This window comes from Athene cunicularia (genome assembly GCF_003259725.1).
Source record: "Athene cunicularia isolate RWA chromosome 4 unlocalized genomic scaffold, athCun1 chr4_part1, whole genome shotgun sequence".
Classification (NCBI taxonomy): domain Eukaryota; kingdom Metazoa; phylum Chordata; class Aves; order Strigiformes; family Strigidae; genus Athene; species Athene cunicularia.
Window position 1 is genome coordinate 12919485 of NW_020799098.1, and position 11821 is coordinate 12931305.

Genomic DNA, 11821 nt, shown 5'->3' on the forward strand with positions numbered 1-11821 from the left:
GAATAGAATAGAATAGAATAGAATAGAATAGAATAGAATAGAATAGAATAGAATAGAATAGAATAGAATAGAATAGAATAGAATAGAATAGAATAGAATATTTTCAGTTGGAATGGACCTACAATGATCATCTAGTCCAAAGTTAACCACACATGGAACTGGAGGCAGCTGGGTCCTCAGCTCGAGGAAGTCTTTCTGGATCCTCTGGATGCCTGGGATGGCAAGGAGTTGCACATTTCCAGAGTTTCCAGACTCTTGCTTCTTTTCTTTCTGCCTGGTGGGCTAACAGAGAGCTGCCAGCCTTGGAGTTTATGAGCAGGGATACTCTGCTCTGAGTTTTTTGGCATCCTGCCTAATGAGATCTGTAGAGGAGCCAGCAGCTTAGGAGCTCTGCAATCTCTGAGACAATCCTGGAGCAATAACTTCTTCCAAACTCCCACTCTCTGTCAACCTGCCAGGAGTACTGTTGAAGAACAGGGAAGGGGACCTGGCAGGAAATCAGGCGTGATTCCTGCAGCCTCATCAAAATCAAATGTGTCATTCAGAATGTTTGTTCCCACTTTTAGTAACCCCACACAGAAACCCTAACGTGTCAGCATCTGATCCTGAAGGTCCTGCATCCCCTTGCTTTAGACATAATGGGTGTAAAGCTCAATGAGGCAGAAGAGTGGATGAAGAGATATTTGTACCATCCTAGTATCTCGTAGTTGGGATGTGGGTCAGCTGCAGCTCTTCACATAGCACTAGACTGCCTGTACTCAGATGGCCTACAAATCCCAGTTGTCCTGATGGTATCAGAGGACATGGTTATTCTAGGAAGACTCTTGACTGGCGTAGAGGTTAATATGATGGTACTGGAAAGGTAGATGAAATACGTATTGGCACCCTGCATGTTTTCCCATGTTTGCTTTATGATTGACCTTGAGGTCTGTGGATGAGTAGACATATTGGCCCAAACAGTGTGGAGACAAGAATTGTCTGGGCACACGTGTGTCCCAAACATGTACTTAAAATTCAATACAGATATTTCTAATATAAGTTATAGCAGCCTAAAGGATACTGTAATTCATACTTATAATCCACAGTTACAGAGTAACATTTCAGCAGCTGGGAGCCCCTGGAAGGTGAACATGCTCTCCCTTTCTCTAGCCATAGAGCAGGAGGATGATAACACAAAAGGCCTTGTGGCTCACTGTCATGGCTATGGTCCCTGCAGGGTAAATCAGGACTAATGATGCAATGCAAAGTTGTCCAAATGACAGAGAGAATCTGGGCCACTGTGTTCATCTTGCCTGATTTCCGAATTCTTCAGTGCTCAGGGGGACAGGATTATAACAAAGTTTGACTTCCTGCTTATGTAGGTTATATGCTGTATGCTGAATCCTCCACCACAGGGGTAAAGCTGCACTGGGGACACTTGCTTTGCCTCTGTAAATATTGATGGGAATAGCAAATGTTTTTCTTTTACAAGTAGTTAGATTAGTGATAAAACCATTTAGACTTTTACTGTCGGTGTTGCATTAAAATATGTTGCATAATAATGTGTTGTTGTTAGTAAACTCTGCAGTCTTTAGGTTGCTCTCTCTGAGCAAATTTCACTGTTGGTCTGGACGCCTTCTGGGTGACAAGTGGGCTGTCTGGCTCTGCCATGGGGGCTCAAAGGTACTATCACCCTAGTGATCCTGCAACCACGGCTGTGCATCCACTGTCTCTGGCAGACAGGGCTGTGCAGGCTGACACACAAATCTACTGTAGGTTGATCTACGAACAGGGAAAAGGAAGTAACCACAGAAAGCCTACGATTTGCTCACAGACTTGTAATGATATTGCTTTGATTACTACTTTAAAAAAAAAAAAAAATCCAACCTACTCTAGCAGTTATTCTGCCTTCTAACAGGTCTTTGTACATATTAGGCAAGAAAAAGCAAAACAGAAAGGCTCAAATATTTATGTGCTACTGTCTTCCTAAGCTTTTGCTATGGGGTGCAGAGCATCTAGAAATCCTCTTCCTCAGATGCTACTTAATCTCTTCTGGATGTGCATACATAATTTTTCCCTGCATGGTTGGAGGGGTAGTGGGATACAAAAATGCTTTGCTGAAATGTGTATTCACTTGCCCATTTTTCTTAGCATGAGAGCAGCAAGGCAAACCTGCTGATCGTTACTTGTCTGACTATGCATTTTAGGGGAGGAAATTTCTTTGTTACTGCTGCAGGTCTGTTGCAGCAATTTAAAAAAAAATGTGTCTAAGGAGGAGGCAATAATTCTGAAAGCATCTTTGGTGACTAAACATTATATTCTAAATATGGAGTGTTGCTGCTGATTTTCCCAGTCTCCTGTGAGTCATACAATCTTGTCTAGTATTGAGTGAACCATTCTTAATGACCTTGACTGTAAAAAAAAAAAATCCCTGCGACTCCCCCTGAGTCAAATAATTTAAATGAATGGTTTTCTATAGGATATTTGTAGTGCTTTTCAGATCATTAAAATTCCTGAAGGACAACGGGCAGCTCTGCATTTGCAGGCATCACTACTGTCCCCAGGACAAAGACCCTCCGGCCCAAAGGTTGCTGTGGCTTAGATGAATGCAACCCTTGATCTCCTGGACAGCCTTAACCCATGCAACTGTGAATAGGACTGCCTGGGAAGATCATCTGGTAAAAAGTTAGCATGCTCCAGAGACTGAATGGTTCAAGTAGCCTCTACTTCCAAGGACCTTATGTTGTCCTGCTCACATTTTGTGATCTTCAATCCCAGTGAGTCTTTCAGATTTTTATGGTTGCACTTACCTCCTTGGCTTCCCCAGCATCCCCTACAGACCAGGGTGCTGCTCTGAGGTACAGCCTTCCCCCTTGTAGTGTGTTGATCCAGTTTGCAATGCCTTGCTGCAAGGAGGTTGAATCCAATGCAGCAAATGAAGCATGTTTTTACAAGATTCATGGCTGTTACTTGTTGTAAATATATCTGTTCCATTGGTGTTCTACAAGTGGTCTGTGAAACTGATACTACACCTTATCATCAGAACCTTATAATTAAGATTCTGATGTTAAGGATGCCTGTCTGAGAAACTCTAGGGTAAAGGAGTGGCCCCACAGCCCAAAAGGTTTGGAAATAACCAAGTTGAATGTGCTTCTATTCCATATTGTCTGGGGAGGCTGTGGGACTGCTGAGGGTCAACCTGGCTGTTGCATATTCAGCACTGGAAGAAACACTATGTCCCAGTTGTAACTGGAAGTATGGTGCTAAAGCATACAGTGAAGTACATTAGATGTGAAGTATTTGATGTGGTTGTTGCTACTGTCTGTTACTGTTGGTAGTTTTTGATAATGCTCACTTCAACAAACTTCAGCGAAATATGCACATGATAGGGATTCTCTCAATTTTTGACTTGACAACATAATCCTTACGGAATTTGTTTTTTCATTGTATTGAGTTACATTATTGTTCTGAGATGCTTCTCAAAAGCAGTGTGTCCACTGTATAGAAGGTGCTGCTCTGCTGCCATATTTGGACATGTCGTGCTGTTATTGTCTCTGTTGTGTGAGGTTAACTCCTTTGTATTAGCCTTTAAATCCATTATAACTGTCTTAATAGAAGAGAGGTAAATAACACTAATGGCCTCAATTTACCTTAGCACAAAACCCAGCCTATATTTAATAAGTGCTGTTAGATGTTCAAGGTTAGTGAAAGGTCTAAGGTATATAAATGAGGTGGAGCTTGTATAGGAAAATCGAATCACTAAAGTAATCAGGGTCCTGTGGAAGATGCTTTGAATAGAAGGGTCTTTTAATTGTTTCTTATTTTAAATTGGCATAGGGCCACTCTTTAATTAGGACTAACACTGGGTGAACTCTATCATAAAAAAAAAAGATTCCAGCTGGTTTTTCCTTTTTTTGTGTGTTCTCAACAATCTGTGATCAGACTTCGAGGTTTCGTCGTTTGTCATTTTAAAGAGTTGGACTGCTTCATATCAAGCTTCTTGGCAAGCTGGCTTGCTTTGGCTGTGTTTTCAAGATTATGGGTTAGCAATTGATCTCATAAGTGTGTATGTTACTGCTGCCTGCCTACAAAGTTGTGGAATATTTGACGAGCAGGAGGTTAGACACTGGGATTCTTCTGTAAGTATTTGCATCTCAAGCTGGAAAAGATTGCAAAGATATTATTCTAGAAGACATTTTCTGAAAGCATATATATTATTTCTATATATATTTATAGGCCATTAACAGAAGAAATTAACTTCCAGATTGGCACTCAGCACAGCAGTGAAGTCAAATGCTATGCACTTTTGTAAGATTCACATTTGCAACTCCTGTTCCCTGTGATTACCCAGCCCTAAGACTCTTAAATTGTTCTTCTCTAAACAGTGTGAAAATGAATGTGTGTGTGACATTTTTCTGAACAGTTCTATAACATTAAATAGGACTGCTTGTATGTTGTATATTGATCATATTCAACTGTTAATGAACCTAATGTATTTTGCATAGAGTATGATTAAGATAAACTTCATTCATCACTGCATGAATTTATTTTACCAGAATTACACTATTAGTTTCATAAGAAAGAAACTGGCATAAAGCCAGAGCAATGATGTTGAATCAGATCTATAAATGTAACAGTATTTAGTATTTAACAACTTTGTTATCACAAAAATGTAGAATTACATGATTTTATTTTCTAACAGAAGAGAGAATGTAATTTATTTGTGTTTTTTCAGCATCCATAGTTGGTTAGCTGGCTGGATATTTTTTTCCCCTGGGATGCAACTGGTGTAGCTTTTCCTTTCCTCTGAAATATAGGCAAGCTTTCTTGGCCTTGGTTTTAATTGGGATCAAAACATCTTCTTTCAGAGTTTAATGAGATCCACACCTCTTGAGCTCCATTGTGAATCCATCAATTAGAAATGAAGTCTGTAAGCAACAATTTTTGAATGAGAAGACTACACTGAATGCTATTTGATTTTCTTTTTTCCAAACAGAGATATAAAATGTTTGTTCAAAGATCACTATGCTCTTGGTTATATAGCATTTCTTTGCCAAATGGCTGAGGGATCCCAGTTGGAACTCCATGATGGTCCACCACCTAAACCTACCTCTGTTGCTTGGAAAGTTAGCAGATATTGTTTTGATATGTTTTTACACTGGTATTACTATATTTCATGTCTTCTTTCAGATGATCAGAATAAAATATCATCCTCCTTTTTCTGTCTTTATGTTCTCAATGGAAGGAACTATTTAACTTAAAATCTTCTGTGTGCATTCATTACGGTTGGACTTGCTGATCTTAAAGTTCCTTTCCAACCTAAATAATTCTATGATTAATTAAAAAAAAGAACAAGGACTCTGAAGATGCTGTAGAGATTTTAGAATTATGTGTGATCCTGCAGTTGTTTTTTTTCCCTTCCAACCCTGCTGTTGTTTGCCTTTAAAGTCTCTGAAACTTTCTGCAAGACTTTTACTGCTGCACCTTCCTAAGGGGAGGAGGATGGCTTCTACCCTGTGCTTTGCAAGGGACAGAGGCCACGGACCCTGGCAGTGGACACAGAGCTCTGTTCTCCAGGGAACTGATTGGAATGGAGTAATTAAATAGGATAGCCCTCTTTAGGTCAGCACTAGTTCTGTTCCACCAGTATGAGCTGGTGTGGATGAGCTTGTGCAGACCAGCGTCCTGTTTTGATCACTGTATTCTTTGTATCATCTGTCTCTGAACAAGCTGAGCTGGACAGGGGATAGCAATGGCCTTGGCTGGCAGTACTGGTGCTCTCTGAGTTTCCTTAAAAATGTTAGTTTAGATACTTGAGGGAGTAGACCACTTGCTCTGTAAGGAAAGGCCAAGAGATCTAGGCTGGATCATCCTGGAGAAGAGCTAGCTTGAGGGGGCTCACAACAGCCTTCCTGAACCTGTGAACAAGTCATTGAGAAGATGGGGCTGGGCTCTTCACAGTGGTGCATGGTGAGAGGATGAGACACAGTGGGCATACATTGTAACAAGAGAGTTTTGGACCATATATAGGAAAAGCATTTTCCTCACGTGGAGAGCCCAGCAGTGGGACAGGGTGCCCAGGGAGGTTGTACATTCTCCACCCCAGGAGGTTTTCCAGATTTGACTACGTAAGCCCTGGGCAAACTGCTCTGGCTTCAGCACTGACTCTGCTTTGAGTAGGTTGATCTAAGTAACCTTCTGAGGTTCCTTCCTATGATCTTATAGTTTCCTGATACTTAGCACATGATGAACAAGAATAGATGAGGAGGACTGGGAGCAGCTAGAACAAATAAATGCTGGTGGCTCATAGATTGGTAGAAAATTGTGACAGACCACAGAGTGTAAAATATTCGAGAACATTGTGTGAGTGCATCAAAGTGGATCACTGATCTTTGTTATGTTAGAAATGATTTGGTCCTGGCTTAGCGAGCGGTACACAGTCATCACTTCTATGTTGCAAGGCTCTCTTTGAGGCTTCAATGTCATGAAGAAATCAGTTTTGTTTAATGGCCTTCTGCATTAGCAGTTCTTTGTGTTGGTGACTGAAATTTATTTTGCTTGTGATGTGAAGGAACATGAGCCCAGCCTCCACATCATTGCTCAAGCATGTGCCTTAGCCCTAACAAAGAATGGGAGGCTAGCAAATTTCTGAGCGCCAGAAATACCCATGCTGAAACTCTTAGGTTCACTATTGGTAAAGACTCTGCTGTTTTTTAATCACCGTGATGGCTGGAAACTGCACCTTTGTGCTGAAGCACTGGAAATGGTTGGTCAATATTTTTCTTTGGTAAAGTGACATCATGAAGACCTTTTTTTTTTTTTTTTTTTAACTCGAGTATTTCAGAAAACAGACTTCCTCCCTGACCAAAGTAATTACAAAACAGTTCAGTCAGTAGTGGTTTATGTTGCCATAATGCTTATTTAGATAAGTGGTATGAGGAAAAAGAATAAGAGAAGGGTGAAGGATAAATATGTCAGGGATATAGGAGCACAAGGTTTCAAAAAGACTTGGAGTGGAGAATAAAAGGAGGAATAAATAGTGTCACATAGGAAGGAACAAGGACAGACAAAGGGTGAAAGGAATATGAAAGAGAAAGTGAAGAGTCTGACAAAAACAAGAAAAGAAATATAATTGACAGCTAACATTTCAAGAAATAGTAATAAAAATGGAAGGAAATATTATGCAAATAATGCCTTTTACATTTGTAAATGCTCCCTAGTATAGAACTGCGTGTTTGGTAAATAGTCTTTATCCCTGACTTTGGAAAATTGGAGAACTTGGTTTAAATTTAAATTGGTTGATAACAAAATATGTGATCACCAAAGTGCAAAAAAACAGATGATCATTGAATGAATGAAGTTTGAATCAGATTTCCATTATTCTGGCCACATCAATTTTCACTCCTGATACTTTAGGGACATTTTTCCTTTTGAACGAGTCAGTAAATTGATAGCTGTCAACAATGGGTAGCTCCTGTGCAAGCAATTGAAAGGCTAAAATTGCAATCTCTCTGTCTTCTAAAATAAGGCTGTTTTAGGAGGACCTAGGGACTCATCCTTCTGATCCTCCCCAGCTCCTCTGCACAGTGATGGGATCACAGAGAAGAGACGTTGTATATGAGTAGAAGGGGAGAGAGACAAGAATGTATTTCAGACCATCCCAGAATACAAGACCATCTCTGCTGTAACTAAGTCATATTTCTCTTTGTAATATTGATTACAAAAGGGAAAATGCCTGATGTCCTGAAAAATCCATGGATAGCAAAGGCTGTAAGTGTGTTCTGCTGGGTCTTGTTTTGATTGCACCCAAACTACAAAGAGATTAACCAAAAAAGATGATCCATGGAAACTCTAGTAGTGTTACCTTTCTTTACTTGGAGACAAGAATGAACTGCAGTGGACTTTGTTTGCAAACCATGAAAGGATAAGAAATTCTTAAACCAGTTTTGTTTGGATCCACCTACAGCAGAGGCAGAGATAATGTATAATGTCTTAAGACGGCTGCAGAAAGCTTCTGGTGTTGTGAAGAAGCAAGTCTGTACATTTGCCACCTTCTGATCCAAGATGGATATCTGAACTAGGGAGTATGCAAGGGCTCTAGATGCCTCTCATCTCTAGGACTCCTAGATGTGCTCCTGTCCAACTGCACTCTCCTGTCTCAGTTACTGACTTTTACACACCTCGTTGCTTTTGTGTCCTACAATATCCCATCTAGCTACTTCTCCAAAACTAATGGCCTCCCCTTTATTACTCTGCCTCACTTTGCAGGAATTTTTTTTTCAGTTGTGTTCTTCATGCTTGGAAAAACCTTTTCATCCTAAGTACAAACCATAAAGGCTCTCTTCTTTCCCAGTTTTTAATTTTTCTCTTTTGGGAAGCATGTCAGTGAATGGGACATGTTTTAGTAATGACAGTTAATGACTATCACCAGTCGTTAATAATAATTACAGTATACTGTTTTAAAATATTCTGTATGTTATTATCATTTCCTATACTCCTGATGTACTAAGATGTATGTTTCCCCAGTAGACACCAAGTTTTAGCCAGCGTTAAGTATGCAGGCAGTGCCTCACTGGTGATATTTAACAGTAATAATGACAGCCTCAGTGGAAATTGCAAAGCCAGATATAATAATTTGCAGACTTTGAAACATAATATCTGAGGAAGAATTCAAATGATGAATATTGCTCTGAGGCAGAGAATTAGGACTTACTTGGAAGTTGGATTTGTGATGGCTGTCATCCCTGGGATGAACTTTATCCATGAGACTACTTCTGTATATCCCTGCCAAGGGGATTATGAAGTGGTGTTGGGAAGATGGCAGGGAGTGTTTATGCCCATATTGATAGATGAATGACAGGAACTTGTTTACAAGAAGGAGTAGTAAAAGGTAAAAGTATGGGATGTGCTTTTCATCTTACAATCAGTAAATCATGGGAGAATGTCCAATGTGTTTTGAATAGTTCAGTTTCCACAATGTGTTCTCTTAATGCTGCCATTATGTTATGTTTGTATGGAATCACCTAGGCACACTGCTTCCCGAATGCTTTATTTTGACTTTGAATGAAAAACAAACTATTTCTTAAATTGTGAAAATCCAGATACTTCTCTTATGCTTTTGTCTTTTTTTTTTTTTCCCCCTTCTTCTTCTTATCTAGGGAAGACTGTATCACTACACAGAAGAAGCTGTGCTGCTCTGAAGGAATGGTGGAAGGTGCTTTGACCTGATGGTGACCGCAGCTGCTTCATTATGAGAGAGCTGGGAAGTTGCCCTGAGTTACCATCTGCCACGTTTTAGCCAGGTCCTATAGTGGAGGCTGGCCATGCGGGCCAACCCAATGTGTGGTTTGAGTTTTCATTCTGTTTTGTTTTCTTGGGATCTCAGCATTTGCATTTTAAAGAAATTATCAAGTTAAGCACAGATCTAAGTCTTCATGGGTCTGCTTGTGTGGGCATGTAATATCTTCAGCCTCATATGGCTTTCAGCATTCCTGAAAGAGCCTTTGATCTGAGTTAGGATGTTCAGTATTTCTGAGGATGTGGTACTTCAGGGTACAAGCTGTTTAGGAAATGAGACAGAACTGCATTTTACAAGCATAAGTAGGAATTGGTAAGGTACTTCATTTGCACTGAGAGGCACTTGGAACATCAAAGCGCTGTGTCCTAATACTCTAGGTAGATTGATTATTTTAACCACATGAATAGGCCACACCAAATTTAACTCTGAGATAAGGCATTCTGTGTATACATGCTTTTCCTGAAATAAGTGGGTTTGTGCACACTGGTTGGTAATAGTACACAAGATGCAAACACATTTTGCAACCATACTGCACAATACAGATTCATGCACCCATAATCCCTACTATTCACATCTGAGTACCCATTTATGAAGGCAGGGAAATGTGAATGCAGGCACAAGACTTGTGCATAAGGATCATACAGGTAAATCTGTTCCTTAACTAAAGGCACACAGCACTGTTGTAGTCACTGGCAATACTCGTGTTGATCTGAATGGGAGCAACCATGGACATTGCTCTCTCAAACTTGGCTACATCAAGAGCCTAGTCCTCTTCCAACTTTTGTGGGCACCTTAGATTACACTGTGGATATTTCATGCTGGTTTAGATGGCATTTAATTTATTTTGAGCTAACTGCTTAGAGTGTGCTGTCTTTACAATGCTTAGTTGCCCAGTAATTCCAGATATCATTTGAAAGGAGGCAGAAGGATAATAAACTGTGGAATCCCAAATCAGATTAATGTAATGTGCATTTCTAGATTATGATTAGTAACAAGATGACATGTTGGCATGGTAACACTTGAAGCTTAACTGCAAGTTCTTAAAATAAAGTGATGACATATGTGTAGTTTTCTAACCACTTGCATACTATTCACCTGGAAACATACATAATTTCCACAATATGCAGACAATTAAATCCCATTTCTTACTTTTGAATTAAGTGTTGAACTAAAAAATCATGCCTCTTTCCTAGTATTTATGCATAATCTCCCTCCATAAATTATAAATGTTTATAATGAACCTGTCCATTTTGTAACATCTTGGGCTTTCTGCCTCTCGGTTTCATTTTTAAAATGATTTGCCTAAGGAATGTTGAACATGCTTCATTCTCTGTGGTTTGTACCATATTGGTCTCCTTTAAATTCTACCATGTCATAATATGAAAGTTGTCTCACCAATACTGGAAAATTCTGTTTATTAATTAAATTGATAGACCAGTGGATGCATTTCATGTCACTGAGGATCGGGAATTCAAATCCTAATTTTACCTCATATCATTGCAAGAAAGCAGTAATGTTTTAAATGTGAGATTACTAGCTGAGACAGAGAGCCTAGTTATTATTTTCTAGTTGCCTTATGGTGAAGAGAAAAGTGTTGTCTAGTTGTTACAGAGTCTGTTTGGCTTGCTTTCACTAAGCAGAAGTTAACATGTTTAATGTGCTATCTATGGTAAATGTGCCAGGGGATGCTTTACGTGTATTGTTGTTTTGTGCTAAACTTTCTCAGAATGCAAAATTGGGCACTTTGTTCTGATTGCTTTATATGCACAATATTGCTTTGACCAGATTCCTTACAGTGAAAATTAAGATGCTGCTAAGTTCTGTGTAAGTAAATACAATCTTCTTCTGACACCCAAAATAGACAAAATGGGCAGTGTTACGTGGAAAATATTTCTTTGACAGTTTACTTATTTATATATACTCTATAGTATAGAGCATTGCAGAATATTGAAAATATAGCTTACAGTATTTCCACAGCTCCTTATGCAACCTTTAAATCCCCGATTCTGTTCTTCACACTACTATGGATGGCAGATGCTGGAAGTACAATGATTGACTCCGGCATGATAATCATGTTACATTCAGAATAATACAATTGCCAGGATATATTTCACATACACAGCAGAGTTCCCAGGGTAAACCTCCTGCTAAGGCATAGCTGATGCTTGTCCTTGTGGCCTTTTAAAAAGAGGAAAGTCTGATCTGTGTTTCATAAATCTACCTGTATTTCTCACTTGAAGATGAAGGATTTTAGTATTTGAATTTACTGTGGTTGTGGGGTGGAGGGAGGGAGGGACATGTGCATGCTGGGTTTTGCCACTAATCCTTTGGAAATCCTTTAGTGCCTTAAGGAGGCAGAGGGGGAACAGACCTTAGGATTACAGAAAGTTGTTCAAACCTCTTTCCTGCTTTAGCAGAATTCCTTTAAAATACAATGTGCCTTTGGCTCCAAACATATTTGCATTAGAAATCAGTAGCCATGGGATTATGGACAAGAATTTTTGTCCCTGCACAAATCTTAGGAAAGAGAGTATACTGTTTCTT

General features: G+C 39.5%; 1 protein-coding gene across 5 annotated transcripts in view; it reads left to right on the forward strand.

The window, feature by feature from the left end:
- The window catches only part of C4H4orf50 (chromosome 4 C4orf50 homolog), a 79579-nt gene extending 69561 nt beyond the window's left edge, over window positions 1-10018 (forward strand). For all 5 annotated transcript variants that reach the window (XR_003398195.1, XR_003398193.1, XR_003398190.1 and 2 more), the window contains one exon: window positions 9138-10018. The gene's annotated coding sequence lies outside the window, so the exon portion shown is untranslated. The remainder of the gene's footprint in view (window positions 1-9137) is intronic.
- Window positions 10019-11821: the final 1803 nt, after the last annotated feature.